Raw genomic sequence first — 26,281 nt, 5'->3', positions numbered from 1 at the left:
ACTTAAATGAAGTGTGAAGTAAATGCGCGGCGACTGATCTGGCTGTGCATTTTTTGGGCGCAAAGCTCATCAATAATCATTCCCAGAGAGAGGGGCCACGGGACGCGCAGCCCACCACTTGGGCCTCGGAAGGCAGACAATGCTTTTTCTCCTCATTGCTCCTTGTCTGCTTCACACACCACTTACCCGAAGACATTTGGGACGAGTCCCCCTCCACCCCCCTTCCTGATTGCGCGGCCTCTCACATCCTCGGACGCTGACACCAAATAAATGAAGACACAGAACAGACTTGGAGGTTCCGAGCTGGAAGGGCGACGGCTGAGGTGTGAAACCACTGGGCTGTAAAATTGCCCTGGCAGCCATGCTGTTGTTTCAGCATTTCATGGCGAGTTGCTCTGCCTTGACTGCTTCCCTGCATCCTTCTTGTCCCTCTTTCTCCTCCCTCTCTCTCTCTCCCTCCCTCTTTAGCTCTCTCCCTCGCTGCCTCACTTTCTCTCTTCTCATCTCTTTCTGTACACCTCACCTCAGCATGCTTGTGCTGACTTCAGCCCTGGCCGGAGGGTCGGCTCAAAATCGGCCAATAAAAAGTAATAACTGATCATCTTGTTAGGAGTGCATTGCCATCTGGCACTGCACTGAAAACAGCAGAAAAGCTATATTCCTAAAAATAAAGATGCTTCAAACACTTTTTTGAGGGATGCTGTAGAAGAGAAACCATATTTGGTTAGTGTGAAGGACTTTTTGAAAGGTTTAAAGTACCTTCACTTGATGTTAAATCTTTTTAGAAATAAAAAAAACAGTCTTCACACTCACATTTCTGTTAAAAATGGAACCTGAAGTGATTCTTCTATGGTATCACCCCAAAAAAACCTCGAAGTTGTTGTTAAGAGTCTCTCTCATTTTACAACATATAGATAAATAATGAGGATAGATTAACATGCATAAATTGAAGGTTCTTTAGACCTTCGAAAGCTTCTTCACCTGTACCTATTCCTCATAGAATCAAAATGGTTCCTTTTAGAACCACTTCATGCACTTTTATCGAACTTTATTTGAGCTAGTATTGTGTCCCATGACTTTTGTCATGCTTTTACGTAAGCTAAAGAACACTGTTCTGAGCTGTGGGATATATGTGTAGTAACTCCTGCATAGAACGTTGATGCGATTTTTGCCAGATTATTACCACGCACTGTACTGTCCACGATGGATGGTAGTGCATTCTAAGATTTATTCCCACTGCACACATGATGTCACATTATTCAATGTCACATTATACTGACACCCACTATAAGGCCTTACTTGTTAGTTAGTTTTCTTCTTCCCTGCTGGGACACATCTGTAGGGCCGCCACCAGTTTGCCTTTGAACCTGGTCTGTTGCTACTTGCCTGGCTGGTCTTTTTGGAGGGATTTTACTAGAGCTCTGATTATTCAAGTCACTTTGCCACACTGGCCAGCATTTAGTCTCACTAACAAGATAACACCTCACAACTTACATAGGAGTAAGTATTCCCAAGTCGTCCCCTGAGGCAACATTTTTGACATCTCAGTGTAAAAGTGTTTATTGTATTGTTGTATGTATGTTTTTGCCTGATTTGCATTGTGTATCCACACTAAACACCATATTACTTCTAAAAAAGCATATCACTAACACAGCTGTTCTAATTAGTAGCATGATATGCAGTAGACATGTATTATCCCATTATTATGCAAGTTGTTACGGCAAGTAATTGACTAGACTCCGGCAAGGGCGTCTGGAGCCTTGTGGGAGACAAGCAACCCCAAACGGCACTGTGTGACTAGGGCGGCGCGAGCTGAGCTTCTGAGCTGCGAACAGAAGTGATAATAGTTACAATGCAGTGTCATCCACAGTTTATGAATTTATCATGAAGGTACAGATGCAGCAGAAACGCTTGAAAGGGAGAGACACATGTATATGATTGCAGAAAGGCTGCCATGGCAATGCATACAGTTATATTACCTTTAGGAAGCCCTTGGAGACCTCGCTCACTTTGTTTTTGTTTAATTAAGTCTGTTTTCAACTTTCTGTTTCTCTCAGGCTCAAATATGTCTGAGCAAGACTGTCGCCGAGTTCAAGAACGAGGTCTTTTTTGTCTTTTCCTCGAAGTAAATCCAATTAAGAGTGCCACGGTGCATCTAACATAAGCAAGGAGTGCTGTATACAGAAATAACAAAGTGACAGCATAGCAGTGGGCACTGAACAATTGTTTACATCTCCCATCATGATGAATCTATTTATATTGTCCTATAGAATTTCTTCTGTTCTTCAGACCGTGTTTTTGTCAGAGGGATAAAGCTAGCTAGATGATTTCTCTGGACTTGTTGGTGTTGGTGTTGGTGAAATGCACCGCTGTTCCATACCATATATCTGTCATGCTCTAAACAACCACTATATTTTCTCTGTCAGTGCCTTTCACTGTCTTCATCTTCTAAACTGATGCAGACCAGTTTATAGGGGTTTAGTCCGTGATTTTTATAGTTCCACAGGCAAAACAATGCGTCTTAGAAGGATTTTACACCTGTACTGTTCTCTGGTCTGAATCAGTTAAAGAGCAAGATAGCAAGAATGTGAACACCAGGAAGGCCCTGTGTTCCAGACCATTGCTTGTATTTGTGCAGCGGGCGGTTGCTTTCACAGTGAACTTAGAAAAGTTGACACTGCGCTTTCAAACATATAGTTTTTGAAGTTTCAATCTGTTTTCAACAGATAACCATGCAATCTCTGCAATAAACAGAGTTTACTAACAGACATGAGCAGCGAGTGCTGCACATACCGCATTCAATGTAAAGACAGCTTAGCATGAAGCAGCAGCAAAGACGCCATTAGTTCTTATCTGTACTAATAATCTGTGTAATAACTCAGGTTAAACTTCACCTTGACAGCTTTCTAGTATATTTAAGGAGTATATTTGATAGTTGGGTTGGGTTAAGGTTGGATCATGTTCTCAGATGTTTTAGTGATTATGTCAGGATTAGACCCAGGCAGAGAGACGAGGAGGCGGATGTAAACACAGGTAGGGTGAGAATTTATTAAACAAAGAGACAAGTAAACACGTAACAACAAAATAACTAAACAAACGAGGGAGGCTAGAGAACATAAAACTAAACAAACGCTGGAAAATAAACTAGGAATAAACAAGAGAGAGAGACTAATGATAAATAAACAAATAAACAAGTAAACAAGAAACAAAGAAAAACAAGAAACAGAGGCGAGCTAAAACTAACAAACAAACAAGAGATACTAAAGATAAACAAACGGGGAGACTATAAAACTAGGCAGGATAAACTAAAACAGGGCAAGGGAATAAACTAGGGAAAACACAGGGACCTAGAAAATAACAGAATAAACAGGAAGATAAATATAAACTACAAACAAATAGGGAGGCTGACAAAAGCAAACGAGGAACTGAATAAATACAAAACTAAACAAGGCAGAGCTGTATAAATTTAGGGAATAAACTACTAAAAGACTAAACACTAGGTGACTAGGGAACACAGAAGTAAACTAATAACTAAAGCTAGACAAACAAAACAGAACTGAACAAAACAAGAATTACACAAGAAGATAAACAAAGAACAAGGGACTCGGGCTAAGGCTATGAAACACAGAGAGAGACAGAGAAACGCAGAGAGACAGACAACGGGGGACAGTGCAAAGACCGACCGAGGACAAGTAACAGAGGAAGTCTTTTAAACTAGACAGGAAACACACTGGGAGTGGAAACACCTGGGGAAGGGGTGGAGCTACAAATGAGACATGAGGTAATGGAAAATCACAGGCAGAACACAGGGGCACGGGTCACGTGGGACAACACAGGCACGAGGACAGACAGGAAACAGGGCCAGGCGTGACAGAAACCTCCCCCTAAACGCGCAGCTCCCGAGGCGCGTAAAAACAAACCCCGGGGGCTGGCGGCAGGGAGAGGCCGGGGAAAACAGGAGACCGAACGGGAGACTGGACAGGGAACTGGACAGGAGATGGAGACAGGACAGGGGACAGAGACTGGACAGGGTACGGAGACCGGACGGGGAACTGGACAGGTGACGGAGACTGGACGGGGAACTGGACAGGTGACGGAGACTGGACGGGGAACTGGACAGGTGACGGAAACTGGACGGGGAACTGGACAGGTGACGGAGACTGGACGGGGAACTGGACAGGTGACGGAGACTGGACGGGGAACTGGACAGGTGACGGAGACTGGACATGAGACAGAGACTGGACGGGACCGGACACGGGAACAGGGACTAGAACATTGACGGGGACGGAAACAAACACAGTAACAGGGACAGGAACAGAGAAACCACCGGGGACAGGAACTGGAACACTCACAGATACAGGGACCAGGACAGGGAGAGACAGGGGAACCAAAAACACAGGTGGGTGCCCAGGACTGGCAAAAGTCTGTGGGGACAGCCTGGGCACATAACTGGGGCCAAAGTCAGGAGGCCTTGGAGCAGGCCTGGAAATACGGGGCCTGGGCCCAAACATAGTTCTGGGAGCTGCAGGTGCTTGGGCTGGGGCCGGAGCAGCTGGAACTGCTGGTGCTTGAGTTGGAGCAGCTGGGACTGCTGGTGCTGGAGCTGGAGCAGCTGGGACTGCTGGTGCTGGAGCTGGAGCAGCTGGGACTGCTGGTGCCGGTGCTGGAGCAGCTGGGACTGCTGGTGCCGGTGCTGGAGCAGCTGGGACTGCTGGTGCCGGAGCTGGAGCAGCTGGGACTGCTGGTGCCGGAGCTGGAGCAGCTGGGACTGCTGGGGCTTGAGCTTGAGCAGCTGGGACTGCTGGGGCTTGAGCTTGAGCAGCTGGGACTGCTGGGGCTTGAGCTGGAGCAGCTGGGACTGCTGGGGCTTGAGCTGGAGCAGCTGGGACTGCTGGGGCTTGAGCTGGAGCAGCTGGGACTGCTGGGGCTTGAGCTGGAGCAGCTGGGACTGCTGGGGCTTGGGAGAGCGGCGCGGCCGCCGCTGAAGTCTCGGGGAGCGGCGCGGCCGCCGCTGAAATCTCGGAGAGCGGCGCGGCCGCCGCTGAAATCCCGGAGAGCAGCGCTGCCGCCGCTGCAGTCTGTGAGCGCGGCGCGGCCGCCGCTGAAATCTCGGAGAGCGGCGCTGCCGCCGCTGCAGTCTGGGAGAGCGGCGTGGCCGCCGTTAAAGTCTCGGAGAGCGGCGCGGCCGCCGCTTGTATCATGGGGTGCAGCGTTTCAGACGCGTGCTTCACGGGGCGTGGCAAGAAGAGATCCGACGCTGCAGCACTGGAGCCCGAAGCTGCGGTCGAAGTAAAAACCCGGACTGGATTCCTACTCTCTCGTGCAGAGTCAGGTGTGAGGAGAGCGGGGAAAGTCTTTGGCCACGGCTGGCTCGCCACGCAGGGGGTCTCGGAGCGCGGTTCCACTGCCACCGTGGAAGGAAGTAGCGGCAGGCGGGCTGGTGCAGGAGGATAGTCCTCTTCCTCCTCGCTGGACGCAGGTGTGAGGAGATCGGAGTAGTCCCAGAGAAAGGACTCCTCACAGCCTGCATCCAAGTCACCCCCGTCCTCCTCGGGGCGAGGACCGAGGCTGACAGCACACACCCCCAGCGCCCCCCCAAAATTTTCCCCGCTCCGGAGGGAGTCCTCCCGCGCCTTGCGGGCTTTTCGGGCCTGTTTCCTCCGAGACTTTTTCCCCTTATGAGTCTCGGTGGGCACCGCTGAAGCTGGGTTCACGGGCTCCAACCCGAGGAAAGGCGCTGGGAGCGGGTCATCGCCCCGGATTCGCTCGGCGAGGAGGCGGAGAAACTCCAGGTCCGCCTTCCGAGCAGCATGCCACCGGTTTACATCCATTTTGGTCGGTCTTTTTGTCAGGATTAGACCCAGGCAGAGAGACGAGGAGGCGGATGTAAACACAGGTAGGGTGAGAATTTATTAAACAAAGAGACAAGTAAACACGTAACAACAAAATAACTAAACAAACGAGGGAGGCTAGAGAACATAAAACTAAACAAACGCTGGAAAATAAACTAGGAATAAACAAGAGAGAGAGACTAATGATAAATAAACAAATAAACAAGTAAACAAGAAACAAAGAAAAACAAGAAACAGAGGCGAGCTAAAACTAACAAACAAACAAGAGATACTAAAGATAAACAAACGGGGAGACTATAAAACTAGGCAGGATAAACTAAAACAGGGCAAGGGAATAAACTAGGGAAAACACAGGGACCTAGAAAATAACAGAATAAACAGGAAGATAAATATAAACTACAAACAAATAGGGAGGCTGACAAAAGCAAACGAGGAACTGAATAAATACAAAACTAAACAAGGCAGAGCTGTATAAATTTAGGGAATAAACTACTAAAAGACTAAACACTAGGTGACTAGGGAACACAGAAGTAAACTAATAACTAAAGCTAGACAAACAAAACAGAACTGAACAAAACAAGAATTACACAAGAAGATAAACAAAGAACAAGGGACTCGGGCTAAGGCTATGAAACACAGAGAGAGACAGAGAAACGCAGAGAGACAGACAACGGGGGACAGTGCAAAGACCGACCGAGGACAAGTAACAGAGGAAGTCTTTTAAACTAGACAGGAAACACACTGGGAGTGGAAACACCTGGGGAAGGGGTGGAGCTACAAATGAGACATGAGGTAATGGAAAATCACAGGCAGAACACAGGGGCACGGGTCACGTGGGACAACACAGGCACGAGGACAGACAGGAAACAGGGCCAGGCGTGACAGATTACAGTTATCACTCCTGCCAAAACAAACTGCAAAAAGGTGCAAACAAGTCAGTTTTAACTGGACTAAATAGTGTTGGTGTGAAAATTCCTCTTACTCCTCTTACTTACTTCATAGTTTGCTAAAACACAAAACTAGAATTCATGTACACAATGAGACCTTTTAGAAGTTTGTGGATCCATAGTCTGTCTTTTTCTTGAAAGTAACCTTTCAATGTTACCAGCAGTTGGGGGTGTAAAAAAAATAGATAATATATCGTATTACAAAATGTTTGTTCTTCACAAAATTGATTTAAACAATTGTAATATATTGCCTGGCGTAGAGTATCACATTACATTACAATATATTGAATTGTAAGCCCTGTATCATAATACATATGAAATATGTACTGTATCGCCAGGTTCTTGTCAATACACAGCCCTACCAGCAGTAGTTAAGATATTTTTTTTGATACCATTGTTTACAATACAGACTAATGTATGAACAGAAGCTGCTAGGCTAATCAGACTGCCTGGGTTGCAGCATTGGTATGTAAAGCCTACACATGTGGGCATTCGTGTACACACTACCTTACTGTTTGTGTGCCTCTTAAAATATGTTCTAATAATTACTATATTTGCTTCTGTGCACCCCTTTATTTTTTACCTTTTATTAAATAAAATAAACACAGTGGTGTAGGGTAAGATTATTCACACTCAGCATTCGAGCAGCAAGACAGAGTCTAACCCAGTTTGGTCGTTTCTGCTGCTCTAACATACCAAGTAAACCTGGCAGTTAACAGACTGGTTGAATAGACTGTGTGAGACCGGGGAAATGATCAAACTGTGCTGGACAGCAGGCCTCCAGGACCTCAACTGAACAGCCTTGGCCTAGCGCTTGAGGCAAAAAATGCTCTCTGTTAGAGCTAGTGTAGCTTTCTTTTATATATATATATAAAAATGTCTAGCAAGTTGTTCAGACTGGTTGAATCTGAAGTGGTGCAATGTAAAGAGACTGCTTGTTCTTATGAATATAGTAATAAGAACTAGGGATTATAATGTCTGCAGCAGATAAATAGACATTTCATTTGCTGTTCAAAACCCGCACTGGATGTATTGTATGCGTTCTTTCAGTGTTGGCAAGAAGCAAAAAACTTAAAAAATATGAAAAGAATTCCAGAGAATTCCACCAGTATTGTATCTTAAATGCTCTACATGTACCTTTTCACGAATGGATTTAAAAAATAGAGACCAATTCAATACACAGACCACTTAATATGATTTATTTTTTAAATCATTTTATAATTTCTTAATATTGTTTTTACTGACGTTTTTTTTTCTAAAATTTGATTTAAAAAATCACAATATTTCTAGTGATTGGCTGATCTGGGGTTGATTATATTATAGCCATACCTCTGCCCCTCAGTATGCTGGTGTTACTATGTTGATTTTTGGCATTTTCATATTAAAATATCTCCAAAAAAGTGTCATTTATTCTGGTGCTTCTTCACATGAAACCTCTGCAGATACTTGATTAATCTGGCTAACCTGTAAAACACAGCCAACTTCTATGCCCTCAGCACTTTTTATGCACATTACAAGTAGGGATCATTTAAATTCTGGGTCGATATCGATATCCGTTATTATATCTGCTGATGATGATGTCGATATAAATATCTATAAATTACAGACAGATTAGACACCTCGGTATAACAATATAACTTCAAGTTCATTTTAGTTACTTTTATTAGTTTTAAATTGCTTGCTTCAAATATGAAATTTTGAAATATTGGCCGATAAAAATCTCCAAACAAACCACTATTAATTTAAAACAGCCACATGTTTACTCACTGAGACTGGAGCTGCTGCGGCTTCAGGTTAACCGTGGAACTGAAATCCGGATTGGTGATGTGTCTTGTGTTAATGTTATAGCTTGTTTATGGTCCAGCGCAAAGTGCGGGCTGGAGTCTGGAAGTGAATTGGTCAATATGATTATGTCAATATTGGCCGATATTGGATCAGATTGGTCCTGTCTTTAAATATATCACCTTGCTTTCATTATCACAATGTATTGTGAAATATATTAAAGTGTAACCCCTGTATTGTGAAACAATTTGTATTGCCAAGGTATTGTCAATACACAGCCCCAGTTCTGAGCATGTGTGTGCTCACTGTATGTCACTGTGTGTGTGAATGTGTGTGCGCTTAGGCGGTAAATGGTATTACGGGGGTAATTATTTCACTAGAACCTAGGTGTCTCATAGCACTGGTAAAGCTTTATATTCTGTCTGTTAAGCTTCTTCTTTGAGATTAGTACAACTTTAGTGGTTCGTTTTTTTTTTTTTTTTTTTTTTTTGGTTCTGTAGCCCAGACGCAGTTTATTTACTTTGGGATATTTGCGTTTTTTTATATTATTTTATATTTATTTTTGTACCTGTGTGTTCACTATTTCGTTTTGCTCTTTTAGAATTCATTAGATTATATTTTTGTAGCATTTTGAGCTTAGTTTAGTTGGTTATTTTCCTATTTCATATCTATTTTTCAGTTTTTATTAAATGTTGTTATTAGCATATTGGCTTCTAGCTTGTTGCTGCCTTCTTTGTTATTTAGCGTACAGAACGTCTCACTGGTCTTTTCAAAGAATGTTGATTTATTCATTTAATAGCTGTATCAATTTTAAGACAGACAGACACTGTGATTTTTTTTTATCGGGTGCGGAGAGCTCATCTGCATGTTTGAATGGTTTGTCCCGTGGGAAAACGCACACGATTTATATGCTGACCTACAGTGTGATTTGTCACATTGAACATAGTTCTATGTCAGTCACAGACCATCATTATTGTTATTAAATTTCCATTCTTTAAATAGCAGGATACTTTGACTTTTATTTCTTGGCTCCAGGAAATAGTCTGTTTTAAATACTATTTTTATTTTATATAAAGCTATGGCATGAAAATTACCATATAGCTAAGTAAACAAGTATTATTGTTAAGGAAAACGAACAAAATATTAAAAACTGAAAGTGAGAGTTCTCCTTAACTGAAACTACAGCGGTTTAACACTGGGTGGTGTTGTGCCATTTCTGCTCGCAAAGGGGAGCCGGATTCTGTGGGGGTCAGATTTTGGCAACGCGCTGCAGCGCGCAGTGCCTCATGGTCCGTGGAATTACTTATTTTTACAACGCTTAAGCTAGCCACTAAATAAGGACAGAAAACCCTAAGGAAACTGCATAATTCTGTATGAGACTAGAATATGAGTGCGAGGGAGATAAAAGCATGTGTTTGTAGAGAAACAGGAAACAGGCTTTAAGTTTATTTGAGAAGCAGCTGTAACTATACCTATGAGTAACTCATACACCAGAACACCCCACGCGGCAGGATAAACTGATCAATCTGATAATTTCGGTGAAAATGAGTGAAACCTGTAGGGTTTATTAAGTTTTTGCTGTATGATCTCAGTGAGACCCCCACCCCATAACCAATCAGTGAGCAACTGCGTACCCCTAGCAAGCACAAAGCACAAAAACATGAATATGATTCTTTATGATCTTGTCTTTTGTCTAGTAGAAACTTATGGTTTATGGTTTAAACTTTTAAAACTTTATAAAGTCTGATTGACCTACCTGACCTTTCAGCTCTTAGATCTTTCAAAACACTGCAGATAAACCATTGTTTGTGTGTGTTTTTTATCTTTATTTAACCAGGGTAGGCACATTGAGATAAACATCTTTTGGCCAGAGTGATAGTGCTATGATTTGCTTTGCTATAACAAGTGTGTGTATTGGCCTTCCTGTCCTTCTGAACATGTCATTAAATGCTGGTTTAGAACCAGTGCTGCTGCGTCACGTTTAAAACAGGCTTCTAAGCCAAGCTAAAGCTCAAGGTGTCCTCTTACTCAAACTTTCAGTTCCACCTTAAATGTTGTAGCATTTGCATTCGTTGTAACTGATGCACTTTTTAAGATGGAATGGAAAAACAGAATTCAAAGCCAAAATCTGCCTAAAATTAAGCTCTTTTAGTTTCGTCAACTGAATTAAGGTCACAAATATTCAGTGTCTAAAGTAGTTTAAAAAAAATAGTTCTCTATTTCCTTCCTCACTGAGAAAGCTCTGTTAGAAAGCACTAAGGATTGAACACTTAGGATTGGAACTGAATTGGAACCTTACAATGTGATACCTGCTCCATTAAAATGCCTAGATTGGCCCTGATTCCAAGTCACTGGACTGTATCAGGACATCTGTACTTAAAGTTAACATAAAATAAGCAGCCTTAGGCATTAAAAACTTATATCACTCACAATTCAGTCAGCAGTTTTCTCCACAATGGCAATTGTACACATTTTTTAAAGGGTCTAAGGCACATACATCGCCATGGGCTCTTTTGGGTCAATATAAGCATATAAAAAAAGATCATAATGTTCAAACTAATCAAACCCACTAAAATTTTAGAACTAATCTTCAGGTCTTCAAGATGCACCTTCATAAAATATGTATATGCAGAGGGTTTAAAAAAATGCACACCACTGGAAACACTAGAACTGAAAGTTCAGATTAGACTGATAGAAATCATCTAACCTGCCCAAAACCTGCCCAGTTTTGGAACAACATTCTATGGCCAGATGAAACCAACATGGTGCAGGCAGTGATATTGGATAAAAATGTGTCTGCTAAAAAACTGGGTTACTGGTGTTTATTGATGCTGTAACTACAGACTGAAGGAATTCTGAAGTATGCAGAGCCTTTTTTCTGCTCAAATTCACCTGCTGCAATACTGATAACTCATGTCACTTCAGTATACAGCTGTTTTCTTTCTTATGAAAGGCACAACTGATGGTAGAATCATCCATAAACAGCTACAGTAAAGAATCTTAACACTGCATTCAGTGATGAACATGAGCAGCAGTGTTCAAACATTCATTATTGTCAATGCGTTTGCCTCTTTACATCATCTTTATATGTGTAGTTATGTTAGATTGTTTAATTAGGTTAAAGCCTGGGAAAATGGAAGGAGAATGTAAAAATGGTTGTAATTCCTAAATGGTTATTGCAGTGCTATTAATTATTACAGTGTTTCAGCTACATCTGTACAGCTACATTATTGCCACTACTGCTTCAGAATTTTATGAAATGATATGAAATTGCAATTACAGCTCCTCCACATTTAAAAATGAGAAACCATTGGTTATAATGGAGGCAGGCACACCCGCGCAGACTCTGCATAAAAAAATTAAATAATAATCCTAAAAAATCCTGCATGAAAATCCTAGAGGAAACACTGCTCTTTATATGTAGAATTAGATTACTGAAAATAAAGAGAGTATGTAAAAAAAGTAATTCCTAAATGGTTATTGCAATATATTTGCTAAACCCCTTAAATTAAACATGTATTATAGGCTGTATTTCAATCACATTTTGATCGCTTCTCTATTGTGCATAATACTCAATGTTTATTAGCTTAAAACAGTTGGTTTGTAAAAAAAAAAAAAAAGGATGTCAAATATTTTTTCCTGAGAAATGTCTTTGAGCACATTGAAGTACTGTCATTTTTAATACATGTATTTTCAGAATATTGTATTCGACAGGAAAAATTTACAGATTTAAGCATCATTTATTGTTCCACTTATATCTGATCCAGCATTATCTACTGATATCGGCATGCAAACAATAACCACCAGAAGCTTGCTCAACGGTCTAAGAATCATCTTAGACCCCGCCCATACAATTCTGAGTTTTTAAAAATATATTTTTTTCCACACCAGCAGTGTTTCTTAAAATATACCACTCAAAGACACTGAAATGAACATGCCAGCTCAGTACAGGGCGATTGTACCTCCTACAATACAACATCAAAACATACATGAAGAAGAGAATTAACAAGTTACTGTTAATAGGGAGGATTTGAATAAACTGAACACAGCGCATTTTGGCACCCCTGCTGCATTCTGTCATGTAAAAGCATGAATAAATTATGCTGTAAACATATTATAAAACTGCAAATCACAGAGACAACAGAAACAATCAACTCACCTTGTAAATTTAAAGAAAAAAAAAGGTTTATATGATTACAATTGGAGAAAATATATAGTTTTTATTTTGAATTATTTGTTTAGAATATAAATGAAAAAAGTAATACACATTTTTTTTGTGTGTAGTTTAAGCTTAAAGATGGTAGTGCGCTTAATAGGTACATTTACCTTATCTATATTTTCTTACTCTCTTAACTGCTAGGATTTATTCGCTAGGTAAAGCCTGGATGCTTGCTGCTTTCTCTTGTTAAAGAAGGTATTCCAGGCGAGTGCAGGACAGGGTCTCCTCCCTCTGTTCTTGTCCGTGTCTGGAGATGGTTGCTGTGAGTAAGGCAAGGTTATTGCAATGAAAGATGGCGTTGAGATTAGCAGGCCATTCCTGGGCCTGGCTCTGGCAGTGGCACGGAGGGAGCCGTGTTGCTTGATTTATGAGGGTCGCCACCATCAGCAGTCGCGGCATGAATAAACCATGTGCCCAGGATTAAACTCCTGTTAAATGACCTAGAGCATTTGCCAGGTGTCCCCAACACCTATTTACAACGTACACTAACCTCGCCTCATGCAGGACATCAGAAAACCAAGCACTGGTGATCTCAGAGTGGACGTTTGTATTGACTCGGGTCAGGTGCCACCTTGCAAACTGATTTCCGAGCTTAGTTTAGTTGAAAGCCCTTTGGTGGCATGTGGACACTTTCATTTATAATTGATTAAGGGAGGTTAGGGACTGTTACCAGAATTAATACCTGTTGAACCAGTGTGTGGCTGTGTGTACATGCGATTTGCAGAACTACACACACACACTACACACATATACAATCTATAATTTATTTTTTCTAATTTTATACCCTTTTTCTACCCAATTTGAAAGGACAATTACCTCTCCCACTCATTGGTCCTCCACTTATCACCCCATAGCAATTTCCCCAACATTAGGAGAGTGAAGACTAACACATGCCTCCTTCGATACATGTAAAGTCATGTGAAGTCCACCACCACCTCTTTTCCATCTGCAGCTTTACTGTGTAGCCAGCACACTCTCAGAATACTGCACTGACCTGACCTGACAAGAAGACCAACATTTCATTAGGGGGGGTTTTATGGGTTTTAACCTGACCCGGATTTCAGTCCAGCGATTATCATAATATAGTGGCAGCACCTTAATTTGCTGGATCACCCAGAGCCATATAGGTGGTGGACGAAATGGTTCTAAAGTAATACTACAATATTATTCTTACCTATATAACAAAACACACAAACATATTTTATTCATTCAAAAAATATAATTCTGCAACAAAATAAATGTTGCAGATTTATTAAGTATGAATATTAGGGATGCACCGATGTGAGAATTCTGGGTCAATGCCAGTACTACACTTATATGTCCTGATATCCTGATATACACATTAATAAGTTAAGTACTTACTAAGTCTAGACAACTGTATGCAAACTATAAAATAAAAGGTGTCTACTAAGAAATTCTTTGGTCAGTGTTGGCCAATTGGGGTCACTTATCAGCAGACAATAAATACATCAGCAAGTATCGATTTGAAATATTGGCCAAATCTAGAAAAAAGCACTTATCGACCAATACCGATATAATGATATAATAATAAGTTCATGGCCGTGCATTTATTAAGATTGACACCTATCGCATTGGGGCACATTAGACACTAGTGGTAATCAATATTTTACCCAATAAATAAGAGACACACTTCCTTATATGAACAACAGTGTTCATACTTTTTTGTCTCACTGGCCAAATGTACTCTTAGATGAAGAAATCAAGCATTTAGTTTCCAGCCAAAGTAACTTCAGTTTAGCTAACTTTTAACATTTTTATTGTTTATATTCTGAACTGCACAGCGCTGTGTTTACTGTTTACATAAAGCCTGTATGAACTCTGTTCTAATAAACTAACCACACATTATAGACAGTGCTTCTATTAATTCACACTCCAAAACGCTGTCGTTTTGTTATTAATTCACATTAATGTTAATCTCATTGATTTATTATAAGTTATATTTACCTGCTCTCTCGGCGTCCTCGCGTCTCGGGTGTCCTCGGCTCAGATGGTGCAGCATTAAAACGCGCTGTTTTGGCACTGCACCGAGTACAGGTCACAGTTCGAACATAAAATGCTTTTATTCCTTTAAAATCGCTGTTTTCTCTCGCCACTTCCATTTTTGCCGCTGCTCAAACCTCCGTCTCCTTGTTCCCGGGCAGGGTGACGTAACCCTGAGCGCGTTGTCAAAATAAAAGTCGCGTAAATACCGCGCGCTGAGTTTATTAATTAAATAAACGATTACTCGAGGCACAGAAAATTAATCGATCAATTTTGTGAATCGAGTTACTCGATTTACTCGAGTAATCGTTTCACCCCTAATCCTTACTGCTTCAAGCATACGTTAGAAACTATTTAATTTTTTTATTCTTATCTTTAAACTTACCAAGACTCTGATTTTTTATAAAATAAAACATGTACAAAATACATAATGTTACATAAAAATTTATGAATGTAGCAAAAATATTTACCATATATGTAGAATATATAGTGCATGCAAACAAACTGAAAACATAAACAATTAAACCAAAAAAATACATGTCATAGAACATAGCCTAATAAAATCATAATATTGGGTTTTCAATACAACACGATCTTATCATGATATAGATTTTTTTTTACAGTTTCAAAAAGGATATTGTGTACAATGTTTGTACAATATGATATGGCACACCCCTAATACACACACACACACACACACACACACACACACCACCCGCCACCACAGTTTACCCCACCATGTAGTAATAGTAATGTAGTAGTAATATTTAAACAAATTAAAATTAGGGATGCACAGATTTTTTTTTGGCTGAAACCAAAAATGAACAAAGGAAACATTTCAAAGCCAAATACCAAAAACTCAGGTTTTCATTTAATTTTGTTCCATATTAAAAACTACTGCAGAATAATACCTGTTGAATGTCTGTGTGTGTGTACATCATCATTAGCAGATTTTTCTGAACTATAAACTGTACACATAACACACGTATATAAATACTCTGAGTGTGTAGATGGAGGCAGGCTGCTACAGTTTACCACACCATGTGTCTCCTAATGGTACACGGCTCCTAATGAGTGCTGGAGCAGATATGAGCTGCAGGGTCAGTCCGTGGTCGGTGTGTGGCACAGCTGGCAACCTTTAGAGGGTTGAGGTCAGTGTTTCAGTATGTTTGTAGGTTTATAATCAAGGAGATTTTCCTCATAACATAACGGAGGACACTAATATTAGAAACAGTGATGTTCTTTTGCTTGTTATTTGAGTCTGTAGGTTAGCACTATAAATGTTACTTTTAACGTAACCTGGTTACAAAATACAGACTGTGCAACCCATTTCCAGTAAATATATCACTGTATTAAAGTTCTGTCATAATCCGAAACATATTAAGCCATCAGGTCCTCTTCATTGCATTTGAACATGTAGTTGAGTTGAATGAACTGGTTGTGTTTACGTTTTGTTTCTGTCAAAATATGATTATGATTATATCTCCCTCATGATCCCGTCAAATCTATTTACAGTTGAAAGTCATATTCTGTAGTCATATGGTCAGTGTGCTGCACCAAAGAACCACTAAATCTTTACTGTCTGTGTCTTGTCTCAATTGGGCCACGTAATTGGTAATTTCCTGTCAGTAAGAAAGCCTATCTTTATTAAAAGCAGAAACTACCTGAAATCATCAGCCAAATTTATATATATATATTTTTTTAAATATATTTTTTAACCATATGTTTTAAATAAGCACACACTTGTATGTACATACCAAAGACATTTGTCCCTATGGACTGTACAGTTAAATACACTCATCAGTTTGAATACAAGTTCACGCCGAAGTCAGAAATCATTTACATTTCAAATGATGTTAATAATTCGTAAACAGACTCTAGCTAGGAGTAAATGAAGAAAGAAATGAATTCCGTCTTGGGCTGAGAGGAAGTTGAATTGTAAGCATGCCTCCTTGAGGGAGGTAGGGACTGGTTTATCGTTTCGAGGGCTGCCAGCAGGCCCAGAACATCACTCAGAGAGGGCCGCAGATGCTGGGGGCTCAGGGGATCGTCTGGTTAATTGCATTGAGCTCTAATAAGTCACACATTGAAGACACGTGTCCTGAATCATGTAAATGTCTCCTTTGGTAGACAGTCAAGAGGACGTGGAGTTTGGTTCAAGTCTTTTGAGTGTACTAAAGGTTCTTTACTACTTGTGGACAAGTTTGCACAGGCTGGTCTGAATGCTTTACTTAGTTTCCTTTTAAGGAAAAAAAGAAAACACTGTAAAACACTGCCTGGTTTACCGAGAGACGTGGGTCATTGTTGCAGACCTCCCTAAGGCAACATACAGCCAATATAGCTTTCCTTAGAGCTGCACAATGAAAGAGTCCACAAATCTTTAACAAGAGGATTTGGGGGTTTGCAAATTGGACCTTTTTTGTACATTGTTGCTTTGTGGAAAATAAAGATAAGTGAAGTCAAAGAAAAAGAGTAGTAGCGATTGTGGTGCCAGGCAGACAGTGGACAGAAACACAGCCAAGCCTTCAGCCTATTGATCTGAAGGCTGGGTTATTGGTTTGTGTTTACGGACTGAAGGATGGCTCGGTCTCACTGTAAAAAGGCAAAATGCTTGTTTTTCTTCCAGTCTTGCCTGCGCATCCACTAAAACGCACATGTCAGAGTATATGATGGCGAAGCGGACGGTAATGCAGTTTGGCATTTCAATAACACCAAGTTTCATGTCTGTGAAGTATTGTCTCTGGAGGTTAAGAAATAACCTGGAGGCACTGAAGTGTGATGGAAATGTGTTTTTTTCCCTTATATGTACAAAATGATATGTTAGCGTTTTTTTTTTACTTTGTTTACTTTATCATTTCTTCTTCTGTCAACAATGTATGGCCAGTCATGTGAAAATATTAGGAGGAAATCATGAAATACCTTTGTCTATTTTCTTTACACACCTTTATGTGTTCTGACCTGACATGTTTGCTGATGTTTTCAATGTCCTCTACTGATTTGGAATAAACTGGCTATTTGATTGGTATTATATCTTTTTTAAATCTCTTCCCAGCCTTTTTTGAAGGCCTCAGAGAGTTCTTTAGATCTTGTCATCATGATCACACTCACTTTATTAATCAATACTACCAGCCAGACTAATGTCTGAGGTTTAAATAAGACAAATATATTTACAAATCCTCTGCAGTTGATGGGGTCATCATGCTTCTAATTTTACACATTACTAGGAATAGTAATAAATGTATAAACTTTATTCTACAACAGAAAATTACTTCTTTGTCAGTTATATATCACACAGGGCTTAGCAGTATGTCAGTTTATTTGGTTGGCTATATTATTTACAACAAGTGTCTGCATTTCTTATAGACTGTAAAATAGTATGCAACAAAAAGTGCAGGATGAAATTTAGCACTGCATATTTTAGACTTACAAATCACAAACAGCACAAAAGGCTTAGCACTGATGTGTTGATAGAAACAGTAGGCTATAGCACTCGCTATAGAGCCCAAAGGGCCCTGGGCTGTTTGTATCTGCCTTATTAAAAAATAATATTCATAATATTAATATTCAGCAAACTTCATAAACTTTCTAAAGATTTAAAGTGGTTTAAAGAGAATTGTTTTTTAAAGAGAATTTGTTTTTGACAAAAGTCTATTATCTATTATTTAAGTGACAATTTATTAGTCAATTGTGTAGTCAAAATATATATAAAAAAGTGTCATATTCTGCAACTGGTTTCTTAATATCTTGTGTTTTTTGTAGGACCAAGCAACCCTTTGTACTCAAGGGGTTTAGTATAAATGCTTAAATGTTTACATTTGTTAAAAAAAGACACATTTTTATAGTGTCTTTATTCTTTAGGGGTGTATATTTATTAACAGAATCAAACTTTTGTCCATACATTTTGTGTTAAAATAAGCAGCACATTAGCCACTGTTACAACAGCTCTGTCAGTGTTCAAATTTAACACTCAGCGTTGTTCAGCATTTAACAATGGCAAATTTGATCTGTACTAAACTGAATCTACGGGTTACATCAGTGTACTTTACACAACAACATGCAGAAAAGAAAAGGATAGACAGGTAAACAAATGTATTCATATGTTTGTGTCAGGCTGCACACAGTACCTCTTTTTGAAGGCATTATTACACTCACATTGCATGACCAGTGCTGCATGGTCTTATGATTGACTGAGTGATCAGTATGACACTCAGACAAGAGAGAGTAACCATTACCTGCCAGCCTGTCCCCTTTAGTGTTGCCCCTAGACTCTACTGAAGGAGATTGAAGCTTAATTGAAAGCTAGGTTTTGCCTCCAAGAATAAATGATAAAAATCTCAGATTGTGTTTATCTGTAATGGTCTTTAACCATTGAGGCCCAAAGACACGTAGTCTCTGTCAGATAAAAATAAGTCCTAATAGAGCTTAGAATCATGTTGGACAAGCATCTTTGACTAATATATATGGGTCATAACAGCTTTGTTACGGCATAGTGTCACAGTGCGCAGTACCTGTCTATTCTGCTACAGATGCAAAGCCATCTCACAGAACACTTTTACTCTTTTACTGCCATCGAGGGCAGTAAAAGAGTAAAACGAGGGTGGGGGCTTAACATAGCCCTATCTAGGCCTATGACTTCTCTTTTTTTTACATAAGAGGGTGGTGCCCACCTTGAATCAATGACATCAATTAATTTTATGACCAGTGATAATCAAACATGTAAAATATGACCTCATTATGATCGGATATAAGTATGGGTGAGTAACGGACAACAACACCATCAATCATGATGAAGGATGCAGTATCTGTGAAAGAACCAAACACGTACATAAGGACAGTCAAGAGTGTGTGTGTAGAATTGAAATCAGTTGACTAGTACTAGTGAGAAAAATGTAGATGAATGTAACGGTGTAAAAGTACATTTTACCTTATGAATATATTCAGATAAAAATCTTAAAAGTCTACATTGAACAGAGTAAATGTAGTAGTTAGTATTTTTCAGTGGTGTGCAGTGAATATAGTGGGTACCCCTTCTGCAGCCACCCCCCATAACCCTCCACCCCGCCGCTGGCCGACCGACACATAGATAAGTATTATAATAACTACATATTCTCTCTCTTGACTTAGTTATATCAACAGATCAACAGCCCACAAATACAACTAGAAACTACAAATGTATACAATAGACCCAGCAATCAATGCTTATTTCCATACAAGTTCAACCATTTAACAAAGATCACTCATTTGTTTGTCTACAGTACGCCAGGGCAGCCAAAACATTAGGTACACACAAAAACTGACCAGTCAGGCGACCTATTATTGTGAATTAGTTGCACATTGAAGGACATTGAGGGCTTTTTAATGTAATATGACACAAACTGTCTTGTTTGCAGCCGCAATTCCATGATAGTTAGCTAACTATTGAACTAATCCAGCATGAAAGCCGTTTATGATTAAGCAACATGTAACACCTTCACCACAGGCCCATGGCCCCGCCCCGGAGTGAAAATCATGAATCTGATTGGTTAGACTTGGTTCGACGTTGCTAATAGATTCTTTACTACACCATTCTCAAAATCAGGAGAAGGGGCACGCAGTCACGTGGGATCAGAAGCATTTTAAAAAGCTTTCATTGGTTAGAACAGCTGTCAGTCAGATAAGAGTCCTGTAGCAACTAAAAAACACAGACTAATGCTTTGAATTAGTTGCTGTTTTTTATTTTAGTAAATTTATATTATACATTCTTACACTTACAATAACTATGATATATATTTCCTGATTAAAAATTATGTAATTATTTACATGCATTTATTGTCACCCCTTCTCTGAAGGGTTAGAAGGGCCTCACTGCACACCACTGGTATTTTTATATATTGTCATACTTGCTCAAAATATCATCACAGTTTACAGTATTAAAGGGAGTATTACAAAACAGAATGTGGATGTTTAAGTTAAAGTCATGTCATCTTAAAACAAAAACATTTAGTAGAAACAACTAAAACAGCAGGAATTTACCAAGACTTTAATAATTTAACAAAAACGTACCACAAAACAACAGTTCAGAATACTAAGTTCATGCAAATAAACTGCATTATCGTGTACAATATGATATAGAAAACCCCATTGTGAACACTTTCTGAAAGTTTTTCCGTGGCTGTTATATTGTTTTCATCAGTATCAGAAATTCAGAAATATTTTGTAATTTGTATTTTGACCTTATTGTCCAGCCCTACTTTTAGAGATATTTATTAAGCATTGCTTCCTCCAGCCTCCAACACTCACTCAGACACTCTTTTACAGTTTTCAGCACTCAGGCTGTTCTCAAACTGCTGTAAGTATGAATTTATTGAGCACTGCAGTGATACTATCAGCATTTTGTAGATAAATATTGAGAAGACCATTATATTGATTTAAAGAGTGGACATGCATGAGCTCAGCTTATGCAGGAACAAAATTAGTAAAGCACAGCATACATAAACAACATCAGACAAACAGTACCCATGAGGCATTCTATGGTGTCACAAACAAAGTTTTCTGGCAAACTAGTATACTGCTAGATCCCTAGAACAGTTTATATACAGTGGCAACTTGTTTATTAACACTGAAAGCATTTGTTTCAAGTAAATAATTTAATTTGTTAAAGCTGAACATTCAAATCCATGTGTGAAGCACCGGCACTGGCACCAGTTTTAATTGTTTTAATTAAATATTTACTTAGCTGAACAACAGAGTTAGTGAATGGATTAAATTGTGGCACTTAATCAGGCTGTAGAGAAAGTGCAGTTTTATTCTGGTTATTTAAATCTGTTTTATGATTCTGGTAGCCAGCAGTATACCACGAAAACCATAAGAAGCAAACAAGTTTTAGTCACAAAAACACCTTCCAAGTGGTGTTTAAAGTCCTGTAGTTTAAAGAAACATTCATATTGACATGCAAAAGAAAGAAGCAAAGCATAGAGCACATGATTGAGGACCAAATTGAGAAATAGAGGACACTGTGAACAGACATCTGTGGTTAGGATGTTGTGAAAAGAGGTCAAACAATGGGGGTGTTTGTGTGTGTGTGTGTAGGAGGGAATTAAAAACCTCCAAACTAAAAAAATATTAATATGTAAACATTTACTCTTTTATCGAGAAGTATAAATAGCCTTAATAGCCAATATTTGTGAATCATATATATTTTTTAAATCATGCATGTAAAATAGTAAAACAAGTTTTAAAAGAGCAAATGTTTTTGATCTCCCCTGCATTTAACATTTTAGTGGATACTGTTCAGGCCTAGTGGTGTGTCTAACAATCTATTTGTGTGATGTGATTGTTAATTTGAAACTCATTGATTTAAGAAAACTGTTGACCACAGTGGTGTCCTACCCTCACCCTGGTGGTGCCTAGATAGATAGAGGTAGGTTGGTAGTTAGGTAGGTAGGTAGCACATCTAAAACACATCGTTGATCATGATAGTGAAGTAAGGAAGTCATTGTTCTGATTATGGTAATAATTTGTCTAATGATGAGAGGGAGAGTTAAACTACCATCAACACTAAAAGAGATAGTCATAGCTAAAAATGGTGGGAAAAAAGATGCCAGATATACACGTTTTTGCCAATGTACAGAAAAAAAACAGTTGAAAGATTTTGTTTGCATTATAAGTGAATCTCAATATGTATAGAATGTACAAAAATATTGTGCTATGGTCCCTCTGACTAAGGAAAATGATTGTTGTTCCTAATGGTTAAAATTTCTAAAAGTCTTAACCATAAGGTGGATTCTTGTAATTCTTATCTCAGAGAAGTTGTGAAACAGTTGGAAACAGATTTTTCATTTGAGCAAAGGAAACATTTGGTTTTATACAGAGCCAAGTCTGTTTCCAACCCAGTACATCTCACACCTCTTATTCGGTTAACATTTTGTTACACACTTCATTAAGTTCTTTAATGAATCTAGTATTGTGTTCATACATTCCATTGTAAGAGTGCAATAATGTATTCACTGTCATTCTACACCCCAGGGGTCGTTGCCTCTTACTATAGCAGTAGATATGAATGGGATGAGCCAAGATAACCACTGTTAAATAATGTATGTCTAGCATTATAATGCAACCAATGAGAGTATGTTGACTTTGATACTGTACTTAAAGGCACTCTATGCATTTTGATGAGATTTTATTTACATTGACTTTAATACATACTTTATTTTTTTAAAAGCCACTTCTTTGCAAAAGCATGAACAGCCTTGTGGAATGTTCTTGCTCTCTTCATCAGGCAGCTTGCCCACTGTTGGTACAGTACTTACATCTTTGGCTCTGTATGTGACTTTCAGCAGGTGGGCAGCATATCTTCAACCTTATCTTATTGTTATTAATTGTGTAGTGTCATTGATTTAATATTCGATTGTAACAGAGTCTACCTATATTAGGAGTGTTTTAATCATATCACTATACACTGATCAAGCATAACATGATGCAGTATGACCTCCTCCTTGTTTCTAATGTATATCCATAATCCATTTGTTCAGCTCCACTGATGATATAGAACACTGTGTAGTTCTGTAATTACAGACTGTAGCTCTGTGTCTGTTTCTCTGTATACGTTATTATCCTCACTTTATCCTGTTCTTCAATGTTCAGGATCATCACAGAGCAGGTATTATTATTTAAGTGGTGGGTCATTCTTAACTGTAATGATACTGACATGGTGGTCAGTGTAGTTAGTGTTGTTTGTTCTGTGTGTCTGCACTTTGTCCACTGTATGTCCTCTGTACTAGAGACTCCTACCTTCTGTAGCTACTCCACCTTGTAAATGTAAAAAGAGACTATGATCTGCTTCTGCACTGTTTGTGTTGATCATCCTCTTGTCTTCATCAGAGGTCACAGGACGCTGCCCATAGGATGCTGTTGGTGGACTATTCTCAGCCCAGCAGTGACATTAAGGTGTTTAAAAACTCCAGCAGCCCTGCTGCGTCTAAACCCCTTGTAAAACTAACACATCAACATCATGCCAGTATCACTGCAGGTCTGAGAATGGCCCACCGCAAATAGTACCTGCTCTGTTTTGGTCCTGTGAAGTCCTGACCATTGAAGAACATAGTAAAAAGAGGGTTTATAAAGTATGCACAGAAAAAGATTACAAGACTACAGTCTGTAATTATACAATAAACAATAACAAGCACCTATATGGTCAGTGGAGCTGAAAAAAATTGATAATGTGTGGTCATGTTATGCTTGATCGGTGTGCTTCAAGAAAAAATTCAACCTGAACTCAGATACACTGAATCTTTCTACTCTTCAGAAGAAAGAAAAAAAATGAGAAGAAGAAGAACAACAACAGCAAAACAAACTATTCATGTTTATTAATGCAACCTTATTATAATCTGTTACCATAAAAGATCAAACACAAAAACTAGGCAGATCGTGCAAACTCTAGCATTGCAGTCCAAACACAGATTCTTTTCAGAATGCGCACGCCATTGGTGAGAATCTAAGCTTAGCCTGTGTCTGTGTGTCAGGCAAAGAACACCAGACCTCTAACACTAATTTGCATAATTGTTAGATTTGTTTTCTTTTTGTCGAGGAACAAAATGAGATAAATGCGGTTCTTGCTGATGCTGGTATCCAGTAATCCAATAGACTGTTTGAGAACTGTAGGCAAAGTCCCCTGAAGCGATGAGTAAGATTCAGCATTAGTTTGAGCTGTGTATGACTGCATCATCGTGGAAAGCTAAATTTATTCAACAAGAGTGCAGTTTATTAATTGATGACTCTTTCTTTTAGAGGGTTTTTGTCAGGATAAACTTTCATACACCAGTACTAAAAGCCTTATTATATATAATCTGTTTGAAAAGTAATTTTTTATTATTGGTATTATGACTTTCCTGCTTTTACACAAGTACATAGTTTAGGAAATATTTTCTTCTTTTGCTAGGAGCCTAGATATTGACATATATATATATATATATATGATACAAATTATTTGTTATTTGTAAATCACTTGGATAAAAGCGTTCGCTACTCCAGTAGAGTACAGATACAGCATTTTTGTACTTAAATACAGATCTACTTCATTACTATAAATCTCTGCTGTTCACTGCATGGATGGTTTAAAGGCAGAGGCCACATATGGTTGTCTTGTATTGTCTTTAAGACAAAAGATAAATATGAAGATAAAAAAAAATTTGATCTTTGAACACGTCATGGGTGTATCCAAGTGCCAGTACTTTGAGACCTTTAGCTTGAAATCTAATAAAATATAAAACATAAAAGTCTGCAATTTGATAGTTTCATTCAGTCCATTCTGGTGATGTACAGAAGTTTGTCCATGTACTTTGGGCCCTATAATATATTATTGGCAGGTCAGTTATATTATGCCTTTGCCTCACCACTTTGCACCAGCTGTATAGAAAGCTGAAATTAAATACATATTTCTTTTACATTTAATTGCTAAGGAACCCCAGAGCCATTTGGCTTTTCATATGTGCAGTTAAAATCTCAGTTTAAGCTGTATCAAAGAATGACTCTATAATAAACTATAACAAAATATACTTTTATACATAATAGAGCCCAAGCTTATGGCATGAAATGTTTTAATTTTAGTTAAATGTTGCACATTTGCATTTGGCTTACTAATTGTCCCTTTTAAACATGTAAATTAAGCAAAAATCTATTAGCATGAATATTGTATTTTAAGGAATCAAAGTGTAAGAGCCTCAACACTTTTAGAGGAGAACATAAACCACTGCTTGGCTTGTGTTGTGTGATAATGTAGACTCCCAGTTCGCTGACTTTTCTCCGCAGGTCATTTTATTATATGTGTGGGGCATCTCTAGGCAGTTTGTGTAGATGTATGCTGTAATGAAGTATTAGATCAGCATCACATCCAGGGTTCGAAGTTCCTCGTCATGTAGCGGGAGCAGCAATGTTGGAGGTCAGTGGCAGACAGCCTGTCCCCTCCGGTGTGCTTCCAGCCCATCCTCCTGCTCTCATCCCATTTCCTGTCCTCGCCTCCGGCTCCCCGCCCAGCCTCTTCTGCATCTGAAGGAACAGACTGATAAATTATGCATCCCTGCGAGAGGAAAAAGAGGCCAATGTCCCTTTTGTTTGCAGCCGTATTTTCATCTCCATGCCCAAAGCTTGAGTCGCTGGAGAGATAGAGAGGGAGAGAGAGGCAGACAGAAAGAGAAATAGAGATAAAGAAAGGTAAAAAAAAAGAGAGGGAGCACTGAGAATCTGACCTTTGCCCAAACATGGGGTGGAATGAGCCAGAGGAACACGGCGCTCTTGGTTAGGTAAACACTAGTGCCACAGTAGCACTTCACTGTGTCATTAATGCACATGAATAACTTGTTTTTTGTGCTATTGTTGAGAAGCCTCTCTGGGCATATGCTATGAGATGAACAGTGATGACACTTCAGGCATTCAAGATAATGCAAGCCCTCACCCGATGTGCCTTCAGGAGAGGAACAATCTCCTCCAAACATAGGGACACTGTG

The 26,281-nt window shown here is 39.3% G+C and overlaps 1 protein-coding gene across 3 annotated transcripts in view; it reads left to right on the top strand.

Moving 5' to 3' along the window:
• megf11 (multiple EGF-like-domains 11) overlaps window positions 1-26,281 on the top strand; it is a 194,379-nt gene that overhangs the window by 25,748 nt on the left and 142,350 nt on the right. The window lies entirely within an intron of this gene.

The sequence above is a fragment of the Astyanax mexicanus genome, chromosome 9 (assembly GCF_023375975.1).
Source record: "Astyanax mexicanus isolate ESR-SI-001 chromosome 9, AstMex3_surface, whole genome shotgun sequence".
Taxonomy (NCBI): Eukaryota; Metazoa; Chordata; class Actinopteri; order Characiformes; family Acestrorhamphidae; genus Astyanax; species Astyanax mexicanus.
The sequence above is the reverse complement of the archived record's forward strand: the minus strand, read 5'-3'. Positions and strand labels throughout refer to the sequence as shown.